The following is a 24,337-nucleotide window of genomic DNA, read 5'->3' as shown; positions in this document are numbered from 1 at the left end:
TTTTGCTTAGCCAAAGCATTAATTGAAATCCAATTCCGACAAATATTCAGCCTACGGCCAAACCATTGCAGAATAGACCAGTTCTCGTCCGATCACTGAAGTTAAGCTGCATCGGGCGTGGTTGGTACATGCATGGGAGACCGGCTGGGAATACCACGTGCATTAGGCTCATCAACATTTTTATTCCACCGTACATACTAACATTTTCCCGAGATTTTTTGCTTAGCCAAAGCATTAATTGAAATCCAATTCCGACAAATATTCAGCCTACTGCCAAACCATTGCAGAATACACCAGTTCTCGTCCGATCAATGAAGTTAAGCTGCATCGGGCGTGGTTAGTACTTGCATGGGAGACCGGCTGGGAATACCACGTGCATTAGGCTCATCAACATGTTTATTCCACATTACATACTAACATTTGCCCATGATTTTTTGACTAGCCGTTGCATTAAATGACATCCAATTCCGACGAGTATTCAGCCTACAGTCAAACCATTGCAGAATACATCAGTTCTCGTCCGATTATTGAAGTTTAGCCGCATCGTGCGTGGTTAGTACTTGCACTGGAGACCGGCTGGGAATACCACGTGTAGTAGGCTCATCAACATTTTTATTCCACCGTACATACTAACTTTTTCCCGGGATTTTTTTGTCTAGCCGAAGTATTAAATTACATCCAATTCCGACGAATATTCAGGCTACTGCCATACCATTGCAGAATACACAAGTTCTCGTCCAATCACTGAAGTTAAGCTGAATCGGGCGTGGTTAGTACTTGCATGGGAGACCGGCTGGGAATACCACGTGCATTAGGCTCATCAACATTTTTATTCCACCGTACATACTAACTTTTTCCCGGGATTTTTTGCTTAGCCGAAGCATTAATTGAAATCCAATTCCGACAAATATTCAGCCTACTGCCAAACCATTGCAGAATACACCAGTTCTTTTCCGATCACTGAAGTTAAGCTGCATCGGGCGTGGATAGTACTTGCATGAGAGACCGGCTGGGAATACCATGTGCATTAGGCTCATCAACATTTTTATTCCACCGTACAATACCAACTTTTTCCCGGGATTTTTTTCCTAGCCGAAGCGTTAAACAACATCCAATTCTCACGAATATTCAGCCTACTACCAAACCGTTGCAGAACACACCAGTTCTCGTCCGATCACTGAAGTTAAGCTGCATCGGGTGTGGTTAGTACTTGCATGGGAGACCGGCAGGGAATACCACGTGCAGTATGCTCATTCACATTGTTATTCCACATTACATACTAACATTTTCCCATGATTTTTTGCCTAGCCGTAGCATTAAATGACATCCAATTCCGACGAGTATTCAGCCTACTGCCAAACCATTGCAGAATACACCAGTTCTCGTCCGATCACTGAATTGGGCATGGTTAGTACTTGCATGGGAGACCGGCTGGGAATACCACGTGCAGTAGGCTTATCAACATTTTTATTCCACCGTACATTCCAACTTTTTCCCGGGATTTGTTGCCTTGCCGAAGTATTAAATTACATCCAATTCCGACGAATATTCAGCCTACTGCCAAACCATTGCAGAATACACCAGTTCTCGTCCGATCACTGAAGTTAATCTGCATCGGGCATGGTTAGTACTTGCATGAGAGACCCGCTGGGAATACCACGTGCAGTAGGCTTATCAACATTTTTATTCCACCGTACATACTATCTTTTCCCCGTGATTTTTTGCCTAGCCGAAGCATTAATTGAAATGCAATTCCGACAAATATTCAGCCTACTGCCAAACCATTGCACAATACACCAGTTCTCGTCCGATCACTGAAGTTAAGCCGCATCGGGCGTGGTTAGTACTTGCACGGGAGACCGGCTGGGAATACCACGTGCAGTAGGCTCATCAACATTTTTATTCCACATTACATAGTAACTTTTTCCCATGATTTTTTGCCTAGACGAAGCATTAAATGACATACAATTCGGACGAATATTCAGCCTACTGCTAAACCATTGCAGAATACACCAGTTCTCGTCTGATCAATGAAGTTAAGCTGCATCGGGCGTGGTTAGTACTTGCATGGGAGACCGGCTGGGAATACCACGTGCATTAGGCTCATCAACATTTTTATTCCACATTACATACTAACATTTGCCCATGATTTTTTTGCCTAGCCGATGCATTAAATGACATCCAATTCCGACGAGTATTCAGCCTACAGTCAAACCATTGCACAATACACCAGTTCTCGTCCGATCACTGAAGTTAAGCTGCATCGGGCGTGGTTAGTACTTGCATGGGAGACTGGCTGAGAATACCACGTGCATTAGGCTCATCAAAATTTTTATTCCACCGTACATACTAAATTTTTCCCGGGATTTTTTGCCTAGCCGAAGTATTAAATTAAATCCAATTCCGACGAATATTCAGCCTTCTGCCAAACCATTGCACAATACACCAGTTCTCGTCCGATCACTGAAGTTAAGCTGCATAGGGCGTGGTTAGTACTTGCATGGGAGACCGGCTGAGAATACCACGTGCAGTAGGCTTATCAACATTTTTATTCCATCGTACATACCAACTTTTTCCCGGGATTTTTTGCCTAGCCGAAGTATTAAATTAAATCCAATTCCGATGCGTTAAACGACATCCAATTCTGACGAATATTCAGCCTACTGCAAAACTATTGCAGAACACACCAGTTTTCGTCCGATCACTGAAGTTAAGCTGCATCGGGCGTGGTTAGTACTTGCATGGGAGACCGGCTGGGAATACCTCGTGCAGAAGGCTCATGTACATTTTTATTCCACATTACGTACTAACGTTTTCCTATGATTTTTTGCCTAGTCGTAGCATTAAATGACATCCAATTCCGACGAACATTCAGCCTACTGTTAAATCATTGCAGAATACACCAGTTCTCGTCCGATCACTGAAGTTAAGCTGCATCGGGCGTGGTTAGTACTTGCATGGGAGACAGGCTGGGAATACCACGTGCAGTAGGCTGATTAACATTTTTATTCCACCATACATACCAACTTTTTCCCGGGATTTGTTGCCTAGCCGAAGTATTAAATTACATCCAATTCCGACAAATATTCAGTCTACTTCCAAACCATTGCAGAATACACAAGTTCTCGTCCAATCACTGAAGTTAAGCTGCATCGGGCGTGGTTAGTACTTGCATGAGAGACCTGTTGGGAATACCACGTGCACTAGGCGTTTCAACATTTTTATTCCACCGTACATACTATCTTTTTCCCGTGATTTTTTGCTTAGCCGAAGCATTAATTGAAATCCAATTCCGACAAATATTCAGCCTACGGCCAAACCATTGCAGAATAGACCAGTTCTCGTCCGATCACTGAAGTTAAGCTGCATCGGGCGTGGTTGGTACATGCATGGGAGACCGGCTGGGAATACCACGTGCATTAGGCTCATCAACATTTTTATTCCACCGTACATACTAACATTTTCCCGGGATTTTTTGCTTAGCCAAAGCATTAATTGAAATCCAATTCCGACAAATATTCAGCCTACTGCCAAACCATTGCAGAATACACCAGTTCTCGTCCGTTCAATGAAGTTAAGCTGCATCGGGCGTGGTTAGTACTTGCATGGGAGACCGGCTGGGAATACCACGTGCATTAGGCTCATCAACATGTTTATTCCACATTACATACTAACATTTGCCCATGATTTTTTGACTAGCCGTTGCATTAAATGACATCCAATTCCGACGAGTATTCAGCCTACAGTCAAACCATTGCAGAATACATCAGTTCTCGTCCGATTATTGAAGTTTAGCCGCATCGGGCGTGGTTAGTACTTGCACTGGAGACCGGCTGGGAATACCACGTGTAGTAGGCTCATCAACATTTTTATTCCACCGTACATACTAACTTTTTCCCGGGATTTTTTGTCTAGCCGAAGTATTAAATTACATCCAATTCCGACGAATATTCAGGCTACTGCCATACCATTGCAGAATACACAAGTTCTCGTCCAATCACTGAAGTTAAGCTGAATCGGGCGTGGTTAGTACTTGCATGGGAGACCGGCTGGGAATACCACGTGCATTAGGCTCATCAACATTTTTATTCCACCGTACATACTAACTTTTTCCCGGGATTTTTTGCTTAGCCGAAGCATTAATTGAAATCCAATTCCGACAAATATTCAGCCTACTGCCAAACCATTGCAGAATACACCAGTTCTTTTCCGATCACTGAAGTTAAGCTGCATCGGGCGTGGATAGTACTTGCATGAGAGACCGGCTGGGAATACCATGTGCAATTAGGCTCATCAACATTTTTATTCCACCGTACATACTAACTTTTTCCCGGGATTTTTTGCTTAGCCGAAGCATTAATTGAAATCCAATTCCGACAAATATTCAGCCTACTGCCAAACCATTGCAGAATACACCAGTTCTTTTCCGATCACTGAAGTTAAGCTGCATCGGGCGTGGATAGTACTTGCATGAGAGACCGGCTGGGAATACCATGTGCATTAGGCTCATCAACATTTTTATTCCACCGTACAATACCAACTTTTTCCCGGGATTTTTTTCCTAGCCGAAGCGTTAAACAACATCCAATTCTCACGAATATTCAGCCTACTACCAAACCGTTGCAGAACACACCAGTTCTCGTCCGATCACTGAAGTTAAGCTGCATCGGGTGTGGTTAGTACTTGCATGGGAGACCTGTTGGGAATACCACGTGCAGTATGCTCATTCACATTGTTATTCCACATTACATACTAACATTTTCCCATGATTTTTTGCCTAGCCGTAGCATTAAATGACATCCAATTCCGACGAGTATTCAGCCTACTGCCAAACCATTGCAGAATACACCAGTTCTCGTCCGATCACTGAATTGGGCATGGTTAGTACTTGCATGGGAGACCGGCTGGGAATACCACGTGCAGTATGCTTATCAACATTTTTATTCCACCGTACATTCCAACTTTTTCCCGGGATTTGTTGCCTTGCCGAAGTATTAAATTACATCCAATTCCGACGAATATTCAGCCTACTGCCAAACCATTGCAGAACACACAAGTTCTCGTCCGATCACTGAAGTTAAGCTGCATCGGGCGTGGTTAGTACTAGCATGGGAGTCCTGCTGGGAATACCACGTGCAGTATGCTGATGAACATTTTTATTCCACCGTACATACTAACTTTTTTCCATGATTTTTTGCCTAACCGAAGCAATAAATGACATCCAATTGCGATGAGTATTCAGCCTACTGCCAAACCATTGCAGAATACACCAGTTCTCGTCCGATCACTGAAGTTAATCTGCATTGGGCATGGTTAGTACTTGCATGAGAGACCCGCTGGGAATACCACGTGCAGTAGGCTTATCAACATTTTTATTCCACCGTACATACTATCTTTTCCCCGTGATTTTTTGCCTAGCCGAAGCATTAATTGAAATGCAATTCCGACAAATATTCAGCCTACTGCCAAACCATTGCACAATACACCAGTTCTCGTCCGATCACTGAAGTTAAGCCGCATCGGGCGTGGTTAGTACTTGCACGGGAGACCGGCTGGGAATACCATGTGCATTAGGCTCATCAACATTTTTATTCCACATTACATACTAACATTTGCCCATGATTTTTTGCCTAGCCGATGCATTAAATGACATCCAATTCCGACGAGTATTCAGCCTACAGTCAAACCATTGCACAATACACCAGTTCTCGTCCGATCACTGAAGTTAAGCTGCATCGGGCGTGGTTAGTACTTACATGGGAGACTGGCTGAGAATACCACGTGCATTAGGCTCATCAAAATTTTTATTCCACCGTACATACTAAATTTTTCCCGGGATTTTTTGCCTAGCCGAAGTATTAAATTAAATCCAATTCCGACGAATATTCAGCCTTCTGCCAAACCATTGCACAATACACCAGTTCTCGTCCGATCACTGAAGTTAAGCTGCATAGGGCGTGGTTAGTACTTGCATGGGAGACCGGCTGAGAATACCACGTGCAGTAGGCTTATCAACATTTTTATTCCATCGTACATACCAACTTTTTCCCGGGATTTTTTGCCTAGCCGAAGTATTAAATTAAATCCAATTCCGATGCGTTAAACGACATCCAATTCTGACGAATATTCAGCCTACTGCAAAACTATTGCAGAACACACCAGTTTTCGTCCGATCACTGAAGTTAAGCTGCATCGGGCGTGGTTAGTACTTGCATGGGAGACCGGCTGGGAATACCTCGTGCAGAAGGCTCATGTACATTTTTATTCCACATTACGTACTAACGTTTTCCTATGATTTTTTGCCTAGTCGTAGCATTAAATGACATCCAATTCCGACGAACATTCAGCCTACTGTTAAATCATTGCAGAATACACCAGTTCTCGTCTGATCACTGAAGTTAAGCTGCATCGGGCGTGGTTAGTACTTGCATGGGAGACAGGCTGGGAATACCACGTGCAGTAGGCTGATTAACATTTTTATTCCACCATACATACCAACTTTTTCCCGGGATTTGTTGCCTAGCCGAAGTCTTAAATTACATCCAATTCCGACGAATATTCAGCCTACTGCCAAACTATTGCAGAATACACCAGTTCTCGTCCAATCACTGAAGTTAAGCTGCATCGGGCGTGGTTAGTACTTCCATGGGAGACTGGCTGGGAATACCACGTGCATTAGGCTCATCCAAATTTTTCTTCCACCGTACATACTAACTTTTTCCCGGGATTTTTTGCCTAGCCTAGGTATTAAATTACATCCAATTCCGACTAATATTCAGCCTTCTGCCAAACCATTGCACAATACACCAGTTCTCGTCCGATCACTGAAGTTAAGCTGCATTGGGCGTGGTTAGTACTTGCATGGGAGACCGGCTGGGAATACCATATGTATTAGGCTCATCAATTTTTTAATTCCACCGTACATACTATCTTTTTCCCGGGATTTTTTGCCTAGCCGATGTATTAAATTACATCCAATTCCGTCGAATATTCAGCCTACTGCCAAACCATTGCACAATACACCAGTTCCCGTCCGATCACTGAAGTTAAGCTGCATTGGGCGTGGTTAGTACTTGCATGGGAGACCTGCTGAGAATACCACGTGCAGTAGGCTTATCAACATTTTTATTCCATCGTACATACTAGCTTTTTCCCGGGATTTTTTGCCTAGCCGAAGCGTTAAACGACATCCAATTCTGACGAATATTCAGCCTACTGCCAAACTATTGCAGAACACTCCAGTTTTCGTCCGATCACTGAAGTTAAGCTGCATTGGGCGTGAATTTTTTGCCTAGCCAAAGCGTTAAACGACATCCAATTCTGACGAATACTCAGCCTACTGCCAAACTATTGCAGAACACACCAGTTCTCGTCCGATCACTGAAGTTAAGCTGCATCGGGCGTGGTTAGTACTTGCATGGGAGACCGGCTGGGAATACCTCATGTACATTTTTATTCCACATTACATACTAACGTTTTCCTATGATTTTTTGCCTAGTCGTAGCATTAAATGACATCCAATTCCGACGAACATTCAGCCTACTGCTAAATCATTGCAGAATACACCAGTTCTCGTCCGATCACTGAAGTTAAGCTGCATCGGGCGTGGTTAGTTCTTGCATGGGAGACCGGCTGGGAATACCATGTGCATTAGGCTCATCAAAAATTTTATTCCACCGTACATACTATCTTTTTCCCGGGATTTTTTGCCTAGCCGAAGTATTAAATTACATCCAATTCCGACGAATATTCAGCCTACTGCCAAACCATTGCCCAATACACCAGTTCTCGTCCGATCACTGAAGTTAAGCTACATCGGACGTGGTTAGTACTTGCATGGGAGACCGGATGAGAATACCACGTGCAGTAGGCTTACCAAATTTTTATTCCACCGTACATACCAAGTTTTTCCCGTATTTTTTGCCTAGCCAAAGCGTTAAACGACATCCAATTCTGACGAATACTCAGCCTACTGCCAAACTATTGCAGAACACACCAGTTCTCGTCCGATCACTGAAGTTAAGCTGCATCGGGCGTGGTTAGTACTTGCATGGGAGACCGGCAGGGAATACCACGTGCAGTAGGCTGATTAACATTTTTATTCCACCATACATACCAACTTTTTCCCGGGATTTGTTGCCTAGCCGAAGTCTTAAATTACATCAAATTCCGACGAATATTCAGCCTACTGACAAACCATTGCAGAGTACACCAGTTCTTGTCCGATCACTGAAGTTAAGCTGCATCTGGCGTGGTTAGTACTTGCATGGGAGACCTGCTGGGAATACCATGTGCAGTAGGCTCATCAACATTTTTATTCCACATTACATACCAACTTTTTCCCATGATTTTTTGCCTAGACGAATCATTAAATAACATACAATTCGGACCAATGTTCAGCCTACTGCCAAACTATTGCAGAATACACCAGTTCTCTCCGATCACTGAAGTTAAGCTGCATCGGGCGTGGTTACTACTTGCATGGGAGACCGGCTGGGAATACCACGTGCATTAGGCTCATCAAAATGTTTATTCCACCGTACATACTAACTTTTTCCCGGGATGTTTTGCCTAGCCGAAGTATTAAATTACATCCTATTCTGACGAATATTCAGCCTACTGCCAAACCATTGCACAATACACCAGTTCCCGTCCGATCACTGAAGTTAAGCTACATCGGGAGTGGTTAGTACTTGCATGGGAGACCGGCTGAGAATACCACGTGCAGTAGGCTTATCAACATTTTTATTCCACATTACATACTAACATTTTCCCATGATTTTTTGCCTAGCCGTAGCATTAAATGACATCCAATTCCGACGAGCATTCAGCCTACTGCCAAACCATTGCAGAATACATCAGTTCTCGTCCGATCACTGAAGTTAAGCTTCATTGGGCGTGGTTAGTACTTGCATGAGAGACCTGTTGGGAATACCACGTGCAGTAGGCTTATCAACATTTTAATTCCACCGTACATACTATCTTTTTCCCGTGATTTTTTGCCTAGCCGAAGCATTAATTGAAATGCAATTCCGACAAATATTCAGCCTACTGCCAAACCATTGCAGAATACACCAGTTCTCGTCCGATCACTGAAGTTAAGCCGCATCGGGCGTGGTTAGTACTTGCACTGGATACCGGCTGGGAATACCACGTGTAATAGGCTCATCAACATTTTTATTCCACCGTACATACTAACTTTTTCCCGGGATTTTTTGCCTAGCCGAAGTATTAAATTACATCCAATTCCGACAAATATTCAGTCTACTTCCAAACCATTGCAGAATACACAAGTTCTCGTCCAATCACTGAAGTTAAGCTGCATCGGGCGTGGTTAGTACTTGCATGAGAGACCTGTTGGGAATACCACGTGCACTAGGCGTTTCAACATTTTTATTCCACCGTACATACTATCTTTTTCCCGTGATTTTTTGCTTAGCCGAAGCATTAATTGAAATCCAATTCCGACAAATATTCAGCCTACGGCCAAACCATTGCAGAATAGACCAGTTCTCGTCCGATCACTGAAGTTAAGCTGCATCGGGCGTGGTTGGTACATGCATGGGAGACCGGCTGGGAATACCACGTGCATTAGGCTCATCAACATTTTTATTCCACCGTACATACTAACATTTTCCCGGGATTTTTTGCTTAGCCGAAGCATTAATTGAAATCCAATTCCGACAAATATTCAGCCTACTGCCAAACCATTGCAGAATACACCAGTTCTCGTCCGATCAATGAAGTTAAGCTGCATCGGGCGTGGTTAGTACTTGCATGGGAGACCGGCTGGGAATACCACGTGCATTAGGCTCATCAACATGTTTATTCCACATTACATACTAACATTTGCCCATGATTTTTTGACTAGCCGTTGCATTAAATGACATCCAATTCCGACGAGTATTCAGCCTACAGTCAAACCATTGCAGAATACATCAGTTCTCGTCCGATTATTGAAGTTTAGCCGCATCGGGCGTGGTTAGTACTTGCACTGGAGACCGGCTGGGAATACCACGTGTAGTAGGCTCATCAACATTTTTATTCCACCGTACATACTAACTTTTTCCCGGGATTTTTTGTCTAGCCGAAGTATTAAATTACATCCAATTCCGACGAATATTCAGGCTACTGCCATACCATTGCAGAATACACAAGTTCTCGTCCAATCACTGAAGTTAAGCTGAATCGGGCGTGGTTAGTACTTGCATGGGAGACCGGCTGGGAATACCACGTGCATTAGGCTCATCAACATTTTTATTCCACCGTACATACTAACTTTTTCCCGGGAATTTTTGCTTAGCCGAAGCATTAATTGAAATCCAATTCCGACAAATATTCAGCCTACTGCCAAACCATTGCAGAATACACCAGTTCTTTTCCGATCACTGAAGTTAAGCTGCATCGGGCGTGGTTAGTACTTGCATGAGAGACCGGCTGGGAATACCATGTGCATTAGGCTCATCAACATTTTTATTCCACCGTACAATACCAACTTTTTCCCGGTATTTTTTTCCTAGCCGAAGCGTTAAACAACATCCAATTCTCACGAATATTCAGCCTACTACCAAACCGTTGCAGAACACACCAGTTCTCGTCCGATCACTGAAGTTAAGCTGCATCGGGTGTGGTTAGTACTTGCATGGGAGACCGGCAGGGAATACCACGTGCAGTATGCTCATTCACATTGTTATTCCACATTACATACTAACATTTTCCCATGATTTTTTGCCTAGCCGTAGCATTAAATGACATCCAATTCCGACGAGTATTCAGCCTACTGCCAAACCATTGCAGAATACACCAGTTCTCGTCCGATCACTGAATTGGGCATGGTTAGTACTTGCATGGGAGACCGGCTGGGAATACCACGTGCAGTAGGCTTATCAACATTTTTATTCCACCGTACATTCCAACTTTTTCCCGGGATTTGTTGCCTTGCCGAAGTATTAAATTACATCCAATTCCGACGAATATTCAGCCTACTGCCAAACCATTGCAGAACACACAAGTTCTCGTCCGATCACTCAAGTTAAGCTGCATCGGGCGTGGTTAGTACTAGCATGGGAGTCTTGCTGGGAATACCACGTGCAGTATGCTGATGAACATTTTTATTCCACCGTACATACTAACTTTTTTCCATGATTTTTTGCCTAACCGAAGCAATAAATGACATCCAATTGCGATGAGTATTCAGCCTACTGCCAAACCATTGCAGAATACACAGTTCTCGTCCGATCACTGAAGTTAATCTGCATCGGGCATGGTTAGTACTTGCATGAGAGACCTGCTGGGAATACCACGTGCAGTAGGCTTATCAACATTTTTATTCCACCGTACATACTATCTTTTCCCCGTGATTTTTTGCCTAGCCGAAGCATTAATTGAAATGCAATTCCGACAAATATTCAGCCTACTGCCAAACCATTGCACAATACACCAGTTCTCGTCCGATCACTGAAGTTAAGCCGCATCGGGCGTGGTTAGTACTTGCACGGGAGACCGGCTGGGAATACCACGTGCAGTAGGCTCATCAACATTTTTATTCCACATTACATAGTAACTTTTTCCCATGATTTTTTGCCTAGACGAAGCATTAAATGACATACAATTCGGACGAATATTCAGCCTACTGCTAAACCATTGCAGAATACACCAGTTCTCGTCTGATCAATGAAGTTAAGCTGCATCGGGCGTGGTTAGTACTTGCATGGGAGACCGGCTGGGAATACCACGTGCATTAGGCTCATCAACATTTTTATTCCACATTACATACTAACATTTGCCCATGATTTTTTGCCAAGCCGATGCATTAAATGACATCCAATTCCGACGAGTATTCAGCCTACAGTCAAACCATTGCAGAATACATCAGTTCTCGTCCGATCATTTAAGTTTAGTCTCATCGGGCGTGGTTAGTACTTGCACGGGAGACGGCTGGGAATACCACGTGCAGTAAGCTCATCAACAATTTTATTCCACCGTACATGCTAAATTTTTCCCGGGATTTTTTGCCTAGCCGAAGCGTTAAACGACATCCAATTTCGACGAATATTCAGCCTACTACCAAACCATTGCAGAATACGCCAGTTCTCATCCGATCACTGAAGTTAAGATGCATTGGGCGTGGTTAGTACTTGCATGGGAGACCGGCTGAGAATATCACGTGCAGTAGGCACATTAACATTTTTATTCCACCGTACATACTAACTTTTTCCCAGGATTGTTTGCCTAGCCGAAGCATTAAATGGCATCCAATTCCAACGAATTTTCAGCCTACTGACAAACCATTGCACAATACACCAGTTCGCGACCGATCACTGAAGTGAAGCTGCATCGGGCGTGGTCAGTACTTGCATGGGAGACCGGCTGAGAATATCACGTGCAGTAGGCACATTAACACTTTTATTCCACCGTACATACTAATTTTTTCCCGGGATTTTTTGCCTAGCCGTAGCATTAAATGACATCCCATTCCAACGAATATTCAGCCTACTGCCAAACCATTGCAGAATACACCAGTTCTCGTCCCATCACTGAAGTTAAGCTGCATCGGGCGTGGTTAGTACTTGCGTGGGATCCCGGCTGGGAATACCACGTGCAGTAGGCTCATCAAAAAATTATTCTGCAGTACATAGTAACATTTTTCCTGGTTTCTTTGCCTAGCCGAAGCATTAAATGACATCCAATTCCGACGACAATTCAGCCTACTGCCAATCCGTTGCAGAATACACCAGTTCTCGTCCGATCACTGAAGTTAAGCTGCATCGGGCGTGGTTAGTACTTGCATGAGAGACCGGCTGGGAATATCACGTGCAGTAGGCACATTAACATTTTTATTCCACCGTACATACTAACTTTTTCCCGGAATTTTTTGCCTAGCCGAAGTATTAAATGTTAACCAATTCCGACGAATTTTCAGCCTACTGACAAACCATTGCAGAATATACCAGTTCTCGTCCGATCACTGAAGATAAGCTGCATCGGGCGTGGTTAGTACTTGCATTGGAGACCGGCTGGGAATACCACGTGCAGTAGGCTGATGAACATTATTATTCCACCGTACACACTAATTTTTTTCCATGATTTTTTGCCTAGACGAAGCATTAAATGTCATCCAATTCCGACGAATATTCAGCCTACTGCCAAACCATTGCAGAATACAACAGTTCTCGTCCGATCACTGAAGATAAGCTGCATCGGGCGTGGTTAGTACTTGCATTGGAGACCGGCTGGGAATACCACGTGCAGTAGGCTGATGAACATTTTTATTCCACCGTACACACTAATTTTTTTCCAAGATTTTTTGCCTAGCTGAAGCATTAAATGTCATCCAATTCCGAGGAATTTTCAGTCTACTGACAAACCATTGCAGAATACACCATTTCTCGTCTCATCACTGAAGTTAAGCTGCATTGGGCGTGGTTAGTACTTGCATGGGAGACCGGCTGAGAATATCACGTGCAGTAGGCACATTAACATTTTTATTCCACCTTACATACTAACTTTTTCCCAGGATTGTTTGCCTAGCCGAAGCATTAAATGGCATCCGATTCCGACGAATTTTCAGCCTACTGACAAACCATTGCAGAATACACCAGTTCGCGACCGATCATTGAAGTTAAGCTGCATCGGGCGTGGTTAGTACTTGCATGGGAGACCGGCTGGGAATACCACGTGCAGTAGACTTATCAACATTTTTATTCCACCGTACATACTAATTTTTTTCCGCGATTTTTTGTCTAGCCGAATCGTTAAACGACATCCAATTTCGACGAATATTCAGCCTACTGCCAAACCATTGCAGAATACGCCAGTTCTCATCCGATTACTGAAGTTAAGATGCATTGGGCGTGGTTAGTACTTGCATGGGAGACCGGCTGAGAATATCACGTGCAGTAGGCACATTAACATTTTTATTCCACCGTACATACTAAGTTTTTCCCAGGATTGTTTGCCTAGCCGAAGCATTAAATGGCATCCAATTCCGACGAATTTTCAGCCTACTGACAAACCATTGCAGAATACACCAGATCGCGACCGATCACTGAAGTTAAGCTGCATCGGGCGTGGTTAGTACTTGCATGGGAGACCGGCTGGGAATACCACGTGCAGTAGGCTTATCAACATTTTTATTCCACCGTACATACTAAATTTTTCCCGGGATTTTTTGCCGAGCCGAAGCTTTAAATGGCATCCAATTCCGACGAATTTTCAGCCTACTGACAAACCATTGCAGAATACACCAGTTCTCGACCGATCACTGAAGTTAAGCTCACCGGACGTGGTTAGTACTTGCATGGCAGACCGGCTGAGAATATCACGTGCAGTAGGCACATTAACACTTTTATTCCACCGTACACACTAAATTTTTCCCGGGATTTTTTGCCTAGCCGTAGCATTAAATGACATCCCATTCCAACGAATATTCAGCCTACTGCCAAACCATTGCAGAATACACCAGTTCTCGTCCCATCACTGAAGTTAAGCTGCATCGGGCGTGGTTAGTACTTGCGTGGGAGACCGGCTGGGAATACCACGTGCAGTAGGCTCATCAAAAAAATTATTCCGCAGTACATAGTAACATTTTTCCTGGTTTCTTTGCCTAGCCGAATCATTAAATGACATCCAATTCCGACGACAATTCAGCCTACTGCCAATCCGTTGCAGAATACACCAGTTCTCGTCCGATCACTGAAGTTAAGCTGCATCGGGCGTGGTTAGTACTTGCATGAGAGACTGGCTGGGAATATCACGTGCAGTAGGCACATTAACATTTTTATTCCACCGTACATACTAACTTTTTCCCGGAATTTTTTGCCTAGCCGAAGTATTAAATGTTAACCAATTCCGACGAATTTTCAGCCTACTGACAAACCATTGCAGAATACACCGGTTCTCGTCCGATCACTGAAGTTAAGCTGCATCGGGCGTGGTTAGTACTTGCATGGGAGACCGGCTGAGAATACCACGTTCTTTAAATAAATATATAGTATTGCGGTAATTACAAATATTAAAATCTGTTGTAAGTTTACTTCTCATTTTTTTTTTAAATGTAAGAACTATTTTAATGTGTTGTTTCTCATTTTTATATAATCTGCGACGATGTATTATAATAAAACGTGCTAATGAAAGTAAATAATTAATCAGTTTCACTTTATCTCTTTCATCGTGCTCGTAATAACCAAATATCATGCACACAGGCTTGTCAGTATTGTGTATTGTAGTCCCGTTTAAAATCTTAGATATAAGGCTGAAGACAAAGTTCCAGAGCGGTTTCACTGTACTGCAGAGTGTTAACATATGTACAATATTTTCTATATGAATATGGCAGAAATCACAGATGTTGCTAACAGATGGGTCTATTTTGTGTATGATATCGTTTGTGAAAACGGCATTATGAACAAATTTGTAGTCGATATCGCCTAAAAAATTGTTTTTAATTCCGCCATATATTCTACTCCAAATTGCATTGAAGTCCAAATCAGAGAAATAGCGCCCCCAATATGCCATGCATGAAGACTCTATTTTTTTATGGACCTTACGAGTTGTGTTAATTGTTTCGTGCTGAGGCTAGTAATAGTGAATGTCGCGTCACTGATTTGTACTTTTATTGTTGAGCTTTCATTTTCTTCGTTTTCTGGGATTCGTAATTTATATTCAGGTAGCCAATCGTTAGGTATACAGTGAAATAGAGTATCAATTTGACTATTCACATTACAAGCCTGTGGTTCAGATACGTTACTCAGTATTTCAGCAATGGCATGTCGAGAAAGGACACCTGGAACTACCTCGTATAATAGGTCTTTGACTTGGCGTATGCCAGCATCTATGAAATTACGAAAGAACAATGGCTTACCATTTCTAAGTACAAGTTTGTTACAGAATAAAGGCTGGTTGTAAATGTCACGTAATGTCTGTGGTGTCGTGTCCAGTACTGGTGAGATTTGGCTCCAGGACATTAACAACTCAGTGTAAAAACTTGGTACATGCAATATTTTTCGGGGATCGATTTCTATTTTAAATGTATCTGTTCCCAAATTAAGACCGCGGTACTTATTAATATAGTATAACATCATGTATTTGAGCTTGTGATTAAAAGTTGTATCTAGCAGTTTTTTTATCCATTTTCGTCTAAATGCATTTCTTTTTGTTTTTAGATCACCGAGGTTGAGACCACCCAAAATGACTGCACTGGTGATAGTATCATAATTTACAAGATGTTTACGACAGTCCCAAAAAAAGTATGTGACAATGTGCTTAAATCTGGTTATAATATTTTCACAAATTGGTGCGACTGAGAGGAGATAATATAGTGAGGAAGAAACCAAGGAATTTACAACAATAACTTTACCGTTGAATGAAAGTTTTCTTCGTCTCCATTGGATAAGAATTTTTTCACATTTTGTTATTTTGTTGTTCCAGTTGGATTCCATAGTAGTGTTTTCGTTGTTGCCTACAGTGACGCCAAGAATAGTAATATGGTCATTGTGATATTTTGCTAGAATTGGAGTGTCGAGTCGACCTTGGTTGCTTCCAATCCATAACATTTCCGTTTTGCTTATATTTATTTTGGCACCTGATATGTTTCCTTAATTTTTAAAGGTTGTGATACATTCTTGTATTGAGTTATCATCAGACAAGGTAAGAGTTGTGTCATCCGCATGTTGGTACATAAGAGATGTTTCTTCCGTGTCTGGTAGCGGAATACCTCTTATTTGTGGATTGGCCTTGATGGCGCTGTTCAGAGGTTCTATCGATATTACATATAACATGGCAGATAGAGGGCAGCCTTGTCTCACACTTCGAGGTATAGAAAATGGATCCGAAATGAAACATTACATTTAACAACATTTTGTATATTGTGATAAAGAATAGTGATCCATTTTATAAATGTAGGACCGAAATTGAAAGCTTTCATTACATCGAATAGATAATTGTGATCAACCCTGTCGAATGCCTTTATTTGGTCCAATTTCAATATTACGCCAGTTTGATTTGTTTCATTTGTGTAAGAAACGACATCCCGGATGCATGACATATTATCGGCGATGTCTCTACCGGGTACACAGCAAGACTGATCTTGAGATATTGTCGTTCCTATAACGGATCTTAATCGCGATGACAGATATTTGGATATAATTTTATAATCAACATTGAGGAGTGATATGGGTCGCCAGTTTTTAATAAACCGTTTGTGAGTGTTCTTTTTAGGAACTAATGTAATGATTCCCTTATGGAGACTATCAGGTAACATGCCCACATTAAAAATATGAATAATAAGATCTAAAATATCCCCTGAAATGTCATTCCAAAAATATTTATACCACTCGACTGTCAATCCGTCCGAGCCTGGTGATTTCCCGTTCACCATTTCAGAGAGCACGTTATTCAATTCTTCCTTCGTTGGTTTCTCTTCTAGATAGCTTTTATTTTTATCTGATAATTTTGTTTTCACTAATTGTTGAACATAGTCTGGGTTGCCATTAGTCGGTTCGTTAGAAAATAAGTTGGAATAAAACTGGGTAATGTTAGGAATTATCTTTTCAGATGTGTCTAATGTTTCGTCACGTTCATTTATTATTGTTTTTATGGTTTTATTATTTTGTTTAATTTTTTCAAGGTTTAAAAAATATTTTGTATTTTTTTCTCCTTCTTCGATGAATTGGATTTTACTGCGGATTGCGGCTCCCCTTGTTTCGGTAATAGTTATGAAATCAAGTTCATCTTTTAGTCTGTGGAGGTTTGAACAACAGTAATCTGAAAATTTTGCTGATTTTTCATATTCATATTTGATTTTTTTTTCTCGTATTTTTTTCCCTTTTCGCATAATTTTAGACTTGCGTTTCGAGATACGTATACTAACATTTTTAATATCGGACTTTAATTGTTCCCACCAGGTAAATTTATTTTCCCTGTGAATCGGCTGCTCACGGGCACTATTAATCAACTTTTTAATTTCTAACGTGTAACTGGGATCTTTCAACATGTTATTGTTAAATTTCCAGACTCCTGGTCCTCGTATAACCTGAGAGAAATCGAACCTAAAAATATAGCGTCGTGATCACTAAAAGGAAAGTTTTTGATCGAGCTATCAGTACAGTAGTGTGCATATTCTAATGATAATAAGCAATAGTCGATGCGACTCTGTAACAGTCGACTGCTGACTGAGCGCCGCCAGGTGAATTCACGATTAGACGGGTGTTAGGAACGCCAAATATCAATTAGGGAATTGTGGTTAATAAATTCTCTTAGGTAGTTTCTTGAATGGTCTCTATAGTGAACCACACTATGAGATTTATCAAGGTTAGTGTCTAACACACAATTAAAATCGCCAATAATTAAATTCATGTTATTGGGGTCTAAGTAGTCGCCAATAAGCTGAACAAACTGGCGGCGCTCATTAATATTATTGGGTGCATATATGTTAATTATATTTATATTCTTATCATCAACCTCAACAGTAGCTTGTATCAACCTTCCGGGATATCTACGGCAATCGGAGAAGGATGATACGGAAATACCTGATTTTTTAGAGAATAGAAGGGCAACCCCTCGCATTCCGCTGTCACACTGTTCTCCATAATTACTAGTGATTATTTCACCATCCCAATAGTTTTTAATATTCGAAAAGGTCGAGTCTTGCCAAAATGTTTCTTGAATGGCGATTATATCAATTTTGTGGCTTTTAAAATAATGCAGGGTGTTGGATATCTTGTCATAATTACGTAAGTCATTCGCATTCATGGAGATCAGGGAAACCATCAGTACAATAAAAGAATAGAAGAAGTTACATAACAGAGCCATTAACCTTATTTAGATATGTCTGTTGCGTCATCACATGTGTCCTCAGATTTCTTCTTTTCGTTCATAGATTTGGGGGTAAAGTTACTACGAGAGTGTTTAACGTTTGGTTTTGTTGACATTCTTTTACGTCGTTGAGGGGATTTGTCGTCACGTTCGGTTTCAGTGTTGCTATTTGTGGATTCATGCTGGCGCTTTGAAGGTGTTGATGAGTTCGTATCCATATCAGCTGTCTCTGTGTAGCTTTTTGATTCTTCTTTTTCAGGGTCTGTCAAAATGGGCACGTCAACTGTATTTTCGGTGGCAATAATATTACTGATTTCCGGAGTGGGGTTTGGCTCAGTAATTTTGGACTTACCATCTTCTTTGCAATCATCGGTTGTCATATTTTGCGTATCATTTTCAGTTTCCGTGGTTGGAGTCGTGTCATCATTGGGTTGTGGACGGGTGCGTTGTTTATCTTGAATATCGGAAAGACAGTCCCTTGCCGTGTGTCCAAACTGTCCACAACTGAAGCATTTACGGGTCTGGCAACGTCTTTCAGTATGCCCTTGTTCTTTGCAAATTTTACACTCGTAATCAGGACATTCATGAATTGTGTGTGAGTCTTTTAGACAGTGGTTACATACTTTTTGTTGGTTATTATGTAGTAATCTGGTATAAGGTCTATTTTCTTCAAATTTGACGGCATAGGGGAGCGATTTTACAGTGGATGGGAGTTCAACAGGGACGAATCGCGTCCCGTTCTCAATGTCCGATGCCTCACTATAATGTTTGCGAAAAACAGCACTTCGGATTTCACATCCAAAGTTTTCAAGCTTTATTTTAACGTCCTCGTCCCTTATATAGGCAGGAAGACTGAAAAATGACACGGTTACAAGGTGTCTACTCACGCCACGGACTTCATAGTTCTTGTCATTGATAATCAGGCCCTGTTGTAGTAGTAGGTCGGCCTTCTCCTGTGCTTGCAACGAAACTTTCCATATTCCATTTATGTTTACTCACGCGAGAACACTGTTATCACCCGCAGTTGCGTGAACACCGTTGATGACATCTATAGCAGAAAAATGGTCGTCAATAACTGTGACTGTGTTTTCTTTCCGAGGCGAAAGTCGCCGAGCCTGGGTGGCCGCCATATTGGCTAGCGCACCCAGTTGGTGGAAAAGTACGCCGAAAAAACACTTGTCCGCAAAAGTTCAAACAAAAATAGACGTCTAGCTTAGAAGCTAGACAGACAGGCTTCCTATACGGAAGAAATTGCGAATAAATGTCAAAACTCACCGGACGTGGATTGTACTTGCATGGGAGACCGGCTGAGAATATCACGTGCAGTAGGCACATTAACATTTTTATTCCACTGTACATACTAACTTTTTCCCGGGATTTTTTGCCTAGCCGAAGAATTAAATGACATCCAATTCCGACGAAATTTCAGCCTACAGACAAACCATTGCAGAATACGCAGTGCAAGTACTAACCACGCCCGATGTAGCTTAACTTCAGTGATCGGACGAGAACTGGTGTATTCTGCAATGGTTTGACAGTAGTCTGAATATTCGTCGGAATTGGATGCCATTTAATGCTTCGGCTAGGCAAAAAATCATGGGAAAAAGTTAGTATGTACGGTGAAATAAAAATGTTGATGAGCCTACTGGACGTGATATTCTTAGCCGGTCTCCCATGCAAGTACTAACCACGTCCGGTGAGCTTAACTTCAGTGATCGGACGAGAACTGGTGTATTCTGCAATGGTTTGTCAGTAGGCTGAAAATTCGTCGGAATTGGTTAACATTTAATGCTTCGGCTAGGCGAAAAATTCCGGGAAAAAGTTAGTATGTACGGTGGAATAAAAATGTTAATGTGCCTACTGCACGTGATATTCCCAGCCGGTCTCTCATGTAAGTACTAACCACGCCTGATGCAGCTTAACTTCAGTGATCGGACGAGAACTGGTGTATTGTGCATTGGTTTGGCAGCAGGCTGAATATTAGTCGCAATTGAATGTTATTTAATGCTTCGGCTAGGCAAAAAATCAAGGAAAAATTTTACTATGTAGTGCGGAATAAAATTGTTCATCAGCCTACTTCACGTCGTATTCCCAGCCGGTCTCCCATGCAAGTACTATCCACGCCCGATTCAGCTTAACTTCAGTGATCGGACGAGAACTGGTGTGTTCTGCAATGGTTGGGCAGTAGGCTGAATATTCGTCGGAATTGGATGTCATTTAATGCTACAGCTAGGCAAAAAATCATGGAAAAAAGTTAGTATGTAATGTGGAATAAAAATGTTGATGAGCCTACTGCACGTGATATTCTCAGCCGGTCTCCCATGCAAGTACTAACCACGTCCGGTGAGCTTAACTTCAGTGATCGGTCGAGAACTGGTGTATTCTGCAATGGTTTGCCAGAAGGCTGAATATTCGTCAGAATTGGATGTCGTTTAATGCGTCGACTGGGGCAAAAAATCCCGGGAAAATGTTAGGATGATCGGTGGAATAAAAATGTTGATGAGCCTACTGAACGTGGTATTCCCAGCTGGTCTCCCATGCAAGTACTAACCACGCCCGATGCAGCTTAACTTCAGTGATCGGACGAGAAGCGGAGTACTCTGTAATGGTTTGGCAGTAGGCTGAATATTCGTCCGTATTGTATGTCATTTAATGCTTCGTCTAGTCAAAAAATCATGGAAAAATGTTATTATGTAATGTGGAATAAAAATGTTGATGAGCCTGCTGCACGTGGTATTCCCAGCCGGTCTCCCATGCAAGTACTAACCACGCCCAATGCAGCTTAACTTCAGTGATCAGACGAGAACTGGTGTATTCTGCAATGGGTTGGCAGTAGGCTGAATATTCGTCGGAATTGGATGTCGTTTAATGCTTCGGCTATGCAAAAAATTCCGCGAAAAAGTTAGTATGTACGGTGCAATAAAAATGTTGATGAGCCTTCTGCATGTAGTATTCTCAGCCGGTCTCCTATGCAAGTACTAACCACGTCCGGTGGGCTTAACTTCAGTGATCGGACGAGAACTGGTGTATTCTGCAATGGTTTTTCAGTAGGCTGAATATTCGTCAGAATTGAATGAAATTTAATACTTCGTCTAGGCAACAAATCCCGGGAAAATGTTGGTATGTACGGTGGAATAAAAAATGTTGATAAGCCTACTGCACGTGGTAATCCCAGCCAGTCTCCAATGCAAGTACTAACCACGCCCGATGCAGCTTAATTTCAGTGATCGGACAAGAACTGGTGTATTCTGCAATGGTTTGGCAGTAGGCTAAATATTCGTCCGAATTGTATGTCATTTTATGCTTCGTCTAGGCAAAAAAATCATGGGAAAAAGTTAGTATATAATGTGCAATACATATGTTGATGTGCCCACTGCACGTGGTATTCCCAGCCGATCTCCCGTGCAAGTACTAACCACGCCCGATGCGGCTTAACTTCAGTGATCGGACGAGAACTGGTGTATTCTGCAATGGTTTGGCAGTAGGCTGAATGTTTGTCAGAATTGGATATAATTTAATACTTCGGCTAGTCAAAACATCCTGGGAAAAAGATAGTATGTATGGTGGAACAAAAATGTTGATGAGCCTAATGCACGTGGTCACTCCCAGCCGGTCTCCCATGCAAGTACTAACCACGCCCAATAAAGCTTAACTTCAGTGATCGGACGCGAACTGCAGTATTCTGCAATGGTTTGTCAGTAGGCTGAATATTCGTCCGAATTGTATGTCATTTAATGCTTCGTCTAGGCAAAAAATCATGGGAAAAATATAGTATGTAATGTGGAATGAAAATGTTGATGAGCCTACTGCACGTGGTATTCCCAGCCGGTCTCCCATGCAAGTACTAACCACGCCCGATGCAGCTTAACTTCAGTGATCGGACGAGAACTGGTGTATTCTGCAATGGGTTGGCAGTAGGCTGAATAATCGTCGGAATTGGATGTCGTTTAATGCTTCGGCAATGCAAAAAATCCCGCGAAAAATTTAGTATGTTCGGTGGAATAAAAATGTTGATGAGCACGGCATGAAATCGCGTGTTTCCAGTATGGTTACACAACTGTTACATGGCGGTTATGCAGTAAATCCGCCGCGTAACCATCGCGTAACCGTCGGACTATGGGGGTGGCATATCCGTCGCGTAACCGTCAGCCGGAAATGCTACGTTTGTCCTCCATTCAGTCCAACGTAAATCAACGTTAATTTCTGAAAAACCGCAGATTTACGTTCAACGTTTATAACGTATACTTTTAAATAACCGCTGATTAAGTTGGATGGAAGAAACTTCAATGCAGATATATACGCCAATTTACGTTGAAACTGAAACAACATATACAGCTGGGTAACCGATCATTACGTGAACGGTTTCCGGCGTATTCTTGTGTTCTTCCACGTCATGTACGCAGAGTACGCCCATTGTAAATTACATTTATTTTGACGTTTTCCGGAAATGCCTTATAATATTTATCCTTACATGGTGTGTATAACCGTTTACAATTTAAATGTGCTTTAGCAAATATAATACAATTATTCCATATTCGTATATAGCGCCCTCGTTCGGCTTGTTTTGAAATTGCTTGTTAAGTACAATTACTCCCGCGTAATGATCCTGCCATCAACGACAAACACAGTCGTGGCTTGAGGATTGATGTACCCCCAGACGTGCTTAGCTCCAATACATCACGCTTCTTGTACGTCTTTATCAGTTCAATTTCATGACATCTCAAAAATCTAAAGAAAAGTCTAGTATGATAGAACGAAGTTCCGTCATATTTTGCGTTTTGGAAATAAAAAACGTGTAAGCGGCTGCACTTGAACTCTGCCAAGACAGCTCACACTTGTTTGTTAATACATTGTTTATAATCACGTGTGTTACTTCTACAACAAAAGAGGTGTTACCACTGTGGCATCAAGTGATGTTTGTTTTGTCTGATGTGACTGAACCACGGTTACTAAAACCGTGACTGAACTTATAAACATACTGTTGATTAACCTATAATTAAAACACACAATGAATGTGCTCGTAACGGATGCTGATGTTGAAATGGCTGTAGACTGGTAGCTGTACAATTCGTAAATAAAATACGTTGGTCGTTACGTCCCTGGAATAAATTATATTCGAAGTTCATATCTAGTGCACTACTCTAGTGAAGAGGGACTTTGATTAAATTCACAATGAATGTGTAGCGGCACTGGTTTGTATACTTGCCTTGGCACAGCTATGCCCGTGTGAGAGACATTATGGAACTGTTAATAATATAATAAAATATTTAAATTTAAAATGAGTATTTGTTGTAATGTCAATGTAATGTGCCTGCTCAAAATCATCCGATACCTTGATAAAAACTATAATAGTCCATTAGAGGATGTGGATCTACATGCAAGTGTCAACTACGTTTGTTGCTATGAAATATGTGTGGTCTAACCAAGATCTGATTGGCCTAGAACAGTATACTATACCAAATTATAACCGAAAGAGAGAGACTATTCCACTTCCGTCTGAGGATAAAAACGAATAGAAAAATTGTAA

General features: G+C 41.9%; 65 pseudogenes; 57 read left to right on the top strand and 8 right to left on the bottom strand.

Moving 5' to 3' along the window:
• Window positions 1-49: 49 nt before the first annotated feature.
• On the top strand, window positions 50-169 carry LOC146741228 (5S ribosomal RNA; annotated as a pseudogene).
• A 96-nt stretch (window positions 170-265) lies between these two features.
• Window positions 266-385, top strand: LOC146741227 (5S ribosomal RNA; annotated as a pseudogene).
• A 313-nt stretch (window positions 386-698) lies between these two features.
• Window positions 699-818, top strand: LOC146741226 (5S ribosomal RNA; annotated as a pseudogene).
• A 96-nt stretch (window positions 819-914) lies between these two features.
• LOC146741225 (5S ribosomal RNA) lies at window positions 915-1,034 on the top strand (annotated as a pseudogene).
• Window positions 1,035-1,131: 97 nt separating this feature from the next.
• LOC146741224 (5S ribosomal RNA) lies at window positions 1,132-1,251 on the top strand (annotated as a pseudogene).
• A 301-nt stretch (window positions 1,252-1,552) lies between these two features.
• LOC146741223 (5S ribosomal RNA) lies at window positions 1,553-1,672 on the top strand (annotated as a pseudogene).
• Window positions 1,673-1,768: 96 nt separating this feature from the next.
• On the top strand, window positions 1,769-1,888 carry LOC146741222 (5S ribosomal RNA; annotated as a pseudogene).
• Window positions 1,889-1,984: 96 nt separating this feature from the next.
• Window positions 1,985-2,104, top strand: LOC146741221 (5S ribosomal RNA; annotated as a pseudogene).
• A 97-nt stretch (window positions 2,105-2,201) lies between these two features.
• Window positions 2,202-2,321, top strand: LOC146741220 (5S ribosomal RNA; annotated as a pseudogene).
• A 96-nt stretch (window positions 2,322-2,417) lies between these two features.
• On the top strand, window positions 2,418-2,537 carry LOC146741219 (5S ribosomal RNA; annotated as a pseudogene).
• A 121-nt stretch (window positions 2,538-2,658) lies between these two features.
• Window positions 2,659-2,778, top strand: LOC146741218 (5S ribosomal RNA; annotated as a pseudogene).
• A 96-nt stretch (window positions 2,779-2,874) lies between these two features.
• On the top strand, window positions 2,875-2,994 carry LOC146741217 (5S ribosomal RNA; annotated as a pseudogene).
• A 312-nt stretch (window positions 2,995-3,306) lies between these two features.
• LOC146741216 (5S ribosomal RNA) lies at window positions 3,307-3,426 on the top strand (annotated as a pseudogene).
• A 96-nt stretch (window positions 3,427-3,522) lies between these two features.
• LOC146741215 (5S ribosomal RNA) lies at window positions 3,523-3,642 on the top strand (annotated as a pseudogene).
• Window positions 3,643-3,954: 312 nt separating this feature from the next.
• LOC146741214 (5S ribosomal RNA) lies at window positions 3,955-4,074 on the top strand (annotated as a pseudogene).
• A 313-nt stretch (window positions 4,075-4,387) lies between these two features.
• Window positions 4,388-4,507, top strand: LOC146741213 (5S ribosomal RNA; annotated as a pseudogene).
• Window positions 4,508-4,604: 97 nt separating this feature from the next.
• Window positions 4,605-4,724, top strand: LOC146741212 (5S ribosomal RNA; annotated as a pseudogene).
• Window positions 4,725-5,025: 301 nt separating this feature from the next.
• Window positions 5,026-5,145, top strand: LOC146741211 (5S ribosomal RNA; annotated as a pseudogene).
• Window positions 5,146-5,241: 96 nt separating this feature from the next.
• Window positions 5,242-5,361, top strand: LOC146741210 (5S ribosomal RNA; annotated as a pseudogene).
• A 96-nt stretch (window positions 5,362-5,457) lies between these two features.
• LOC146741209 (5S ribosomal RNA) lies at window positions 5,458-5,577 on the top strand (annotated as a pseudogene).
• Window positions 5,578-5,673: 96 nt separating this feature from the next.
• On the top strand, window positions 5,674-5,793 carry LOC146741208 (5S ribosomal RNA; annotated as a pseudogene).
• Window positions 5,794-5,889: 96 nt separating this feature from the next.
• Window positions 5,890-6,009, top strand: LOC146741207 (5S ribosomal RNA; annotated as a pseudogene).
• A 121-nt stretch (window positions 6,010-6,130) lies between these two features.
• On the top strand, window positions 6,131-6,250 carry LOC146741206 (5S ribosomal RNA; annotated as a pseudogene).
• A 96-nt stretch (window positions 6,251-6,346) lies between these two features.
• Window positions 6,347-6,466, top strand: LOC146741205 (5S ribosomal RNA; annotated as a pseudogene).
• A 96-nt stretch (window positions 6,467-6,562) lies between these two features.
• LOC146741204 (5S ribosomal RNA) lies at window positions 6,563-6,682 on the top strand (annotated as a pseudogene).
• A 96-nt stretch (window positions 6,683-6,778) lies between these two features.
• On the top strand, window positions 6,779-6,898 carry LOC146741203 (5S ribosomal RNA; annotated as a pseudogene).
• A 96-nt stretch (window positions 6,899-6,994) lies between these two features.
• Window positions 6,995-7,114, top strand: LOC146741202 (5S ribosomal RNA; annotated as a pseudogene).
• A 423-nt stretch (window positions 7,115-7,537) lies between these two features.
• Window positions 7,538-7,657, top strand: LOC146741201 (5S ribosomal RNA; annotated as a pseudogene).
• A 96-nt stretch (window positions 7,658-7,753) lies between these two features.
• Window positions 7,754-7,873, top strand: LOC146741200 (5S ribosomal RNA; annotated as a pseudogene).
• A 94-nt stretch (window positions 7,874-7,967) lies between these two features.
• On the top strand, window positions 7,968-8,087 carry LOC146741199 (5S ribosomal RNA; annotated as a pseudogene).
• Window positions 8,088-8,183: 96 nt separating this feature from the next.
• LOC146741198 (5S ribosomal RNA) lies at window positions 8,184-8,303 on the top strand (annotated as a pseudogene).
• A 96-nt stretch (window positions 8,304-8,399) lies between these two features.
• On the top strand, window positions 8,400-8,518 carry LOC146741197 (5S ribosomal RNA; annotated as a pseudogene).
• Window positions 8,519-8,614: 96 nt separating this feature from the next.
• On the top strand, window positions 8,615-8,734 carry LOC146741196 (5S ribosomal RNA; annotated as a pseudogene).
• Window positions 8,735-8,830: 96 nt separating this feature from the next.
• Window positions 8,831-8,950, top strand: LOC146741195 (5S ribosomal RNA; annotated as a pseudogene).
• A 96-nt stretch (window positions 8,951-9,046) lies between these two features.
• LOC146741194 (5S ribosomal RNA) lies at window positions 9,047-9,166 on the top strand (annotated as a pseudogene).
• A 312-nt stretch (window positions 9,167-9,478) lies between these two features.
• LOC146741193 (5S ribosomal RNA) lies at window positions 9,479-9,598 on the top strand (annotated as a pseudogene).
• Window positions 9,599-9,694: 96 nt separating this feature from the next.
• On the top strand, window positions 9,695-9,814 carry LOC146741192 (5S ribosomal RNA; annotated as a pseudogene).
• Window positions 9,815-10,126: 312 nt separating this feature from the next.
• LOC146741191 (5S ribosomal RNA) lies at window positions 10,127-10,246 on the top strand (annotated as a pseudogene).
• A 96-nt stretch (window positions 10,247-10,342) lies between these two features.
• On the top strand, window positions 10,343-10,462 carry LOC146741190 (5S ribosomal RNA; annotated as a pseudogene).
• A 97-nt stretch (window positions 10,463-10,559) lies between these two features.
• On the top strand, window positions 10,560-10,679 carry LOC146741189 (5S ribosomal RNA; annotated as a pseudogene).
• Window positions 10,680-10,980: 301 nt separating this feature from the next.
• LOC146741188 (5S ribosomal RNA) lies at window positions 10,981-11,100 on the top strand (annotated as a pseudogene).
• Window positions 11,101-11,196: 96 nt separating this feature from the next.
• Window positions 11,197-11,315, top strand: LOC146741187 (5S ribosomal RNA; annotated as a pseudogene).
• A 96-nt stretch (window positions 11,316-11,411) lies between these two features.
• LOC146741186 (5S ribosomal RNA) lies at window positions 11,412-11,531 on the top strand (annotated as a pseudogene).
• Window positions 11,532-11,627: 96 nt separating this feature from the next.
• On the top strand, window positions 11,628-11,747 carry LOC146741185 (5S ribosomal RNA; annotated as a pseudogene).
• Window positions 11,748-12,058: 311 nt separating this feature from the next.
• LOC146741184 (5S ribosomal RNA) lies at window positions 12,059-12,178 on the top strand (annotated as a pseudogene).
• Window positions 12,179-12,274: 96 nt separating this feature from the next.
• Window positions 12,275-12,394, top strand: LOC146741183 (5S ribosomal RNA; annotated as a pseudogene).
• Window positions 12,395-12,490: 96 nt separating this feature from the next.
• Window positions 12,491-12,610, top strand: LOC146741182 (5S ribosomal RNA; annotated as a pseudogene).
• A 95-nt stretch (window positions 12,611-12,705) lies between these two features.
• LOC146741181 (5S ribosomal RNA) lies at window positions 12,706-12,825 on the top strand (annotated as a pseudogene).
• Window positions 12,826-12,921: 96 nt separating this feature from the next.
• LOC146741180 (5S ribosomal RNA) lies at window positions 12,922-13,041 on the top strand (annotated as a pseudogene).
• Window positions 13,042-13,137: 96 nt separating this feature from the next.
• On the top strand, window positions 13,138-13,257 carry LOC146741179 (5S ribosomal RNA; annotated as a pseudogene).
• Window positions 13,258-13,353: 96 nt separating this feature from the next.
• Window positions 13,354-13,473, top strand: LOC144354902 (5S ribosomal RNA; annotated as a pseudogene).
• Window positions 13,474-13,569: 96 nt separating this feature from the next.
• On the top strand, window positions 13,570-13,689 carry LOC144354907 (5S ribosomal RNA; annotated as a pseudogene).
• A 96-nt stretch (window positions 13,690-13,785) lies between these two features.
• LOC144354905 (5S ribosomal RNA) lies at window positions 13,786-13,905 on the top strand (annotated as a pseudogene).
• Window positions 13,906-14,001: 96 nt separating this feature from the next.
• Window positions 14,002-14,121, top strand: LOC144354904 (5S ribosomal RNA; annotated as a pseudogene).
• A 311-nt stretch (window positions 14,122-14,432) lies between these two features.
• Window positions 14,433-14,552, top strand: LOC144354900 (5S ribosomal RNA; annotated as a pseudogene).
• A 96-nt stretch (window positions 14,553-14,648) lies between these two features.
• Window positions 14,649-14,768, top strand: LOC144359823 (5S ribosomal RNA; annotated as a pseudogene).
• A 96-nt stretch (window positions 14,769-14,864) lies between these two features.
• On the top strand, window positions 14,865-14,984 carry LOC144359821 (5S ribosomal RNA; annotated as a pseudogene).
• Window positions 14,985-20,449: 5,465 nt separating this feature from the next.
• Window positions 20,450-20,568, bottom strand: LOC144359901 (5S ribosomal RNA; annotated as a pseudogene).
• Window positions 20,569-20,664: 96 nt separating this feature from the next.
• On the bottom strand, window positions 20,665-20,784 carry LOC144359900 (5S ribosomal RNA; annotated as a pseudogene).
• A 96-nt stretch (window positions 20,785-20,880) lies between these two features.
• On the bottom strand, window positions 20,881-21,000 carry LOC144359899 (5S ribosomal RNA; annotated as a pseudogene).
• A 312-nt stretch (window positions 21,001-21,312) lies between these two features.
• On the bottom strand, window positions 21,313-21,432 carry LOC146741178 (5S ribosomal RNA; annotated as a pseudogene).
• Window positions 21,433-21,528: 96 nt separating this feature from the next.
• LOC144359372 (5S ribosomal RNA) lies at window positions 21,529-21,648 on the bottom strand (annotated as a pseudogene).
• Window positions 21,649-21,960: 312 nt separating this feature from the next.
• On the bottom strand, window positions 21,961-22,080 carry LOC144359374 (5S ribosomal RNA; annotated as a pseudogene).
• A 97-nt stretch (window positions 22,081-22,177) lies between these two features.
• On the bottom strand, window positions 22,178-22,297 carry LOC146741177 (5S ribosomal RNA; annotated as a pseudogene).
• Window positions 22,298-22,610: 313 nt separating this feature from the next.
• Window positions 22,611-22,730, bottom strand: LOC146741176 (5S ribosomal RNA; annotated as a pseudogene).
• Window positions 22,731-24,337: the final 1,607 nt, after the last annotated feature.

This window comes from Saccoglossus kowalevskii, chromosome 7, assembly GCF_978046115.1.
Source record: "Saccoglossus kowalevskii chromosome 7, keSacKowa6.1, whole genome shotgun sequence".
Lineage (NCBI taxonomy): Eukaryota > Metazoa > Hemichordata > Enteropneusta > Harrimaniidae > Saccoglossus > Saccoglossus kowalevskii.
The sequence above is the reverse complement of the archived record's forward strand: the minus strand, read 5'-3'. Positions and strand labels throughout refer to the sequence as shown.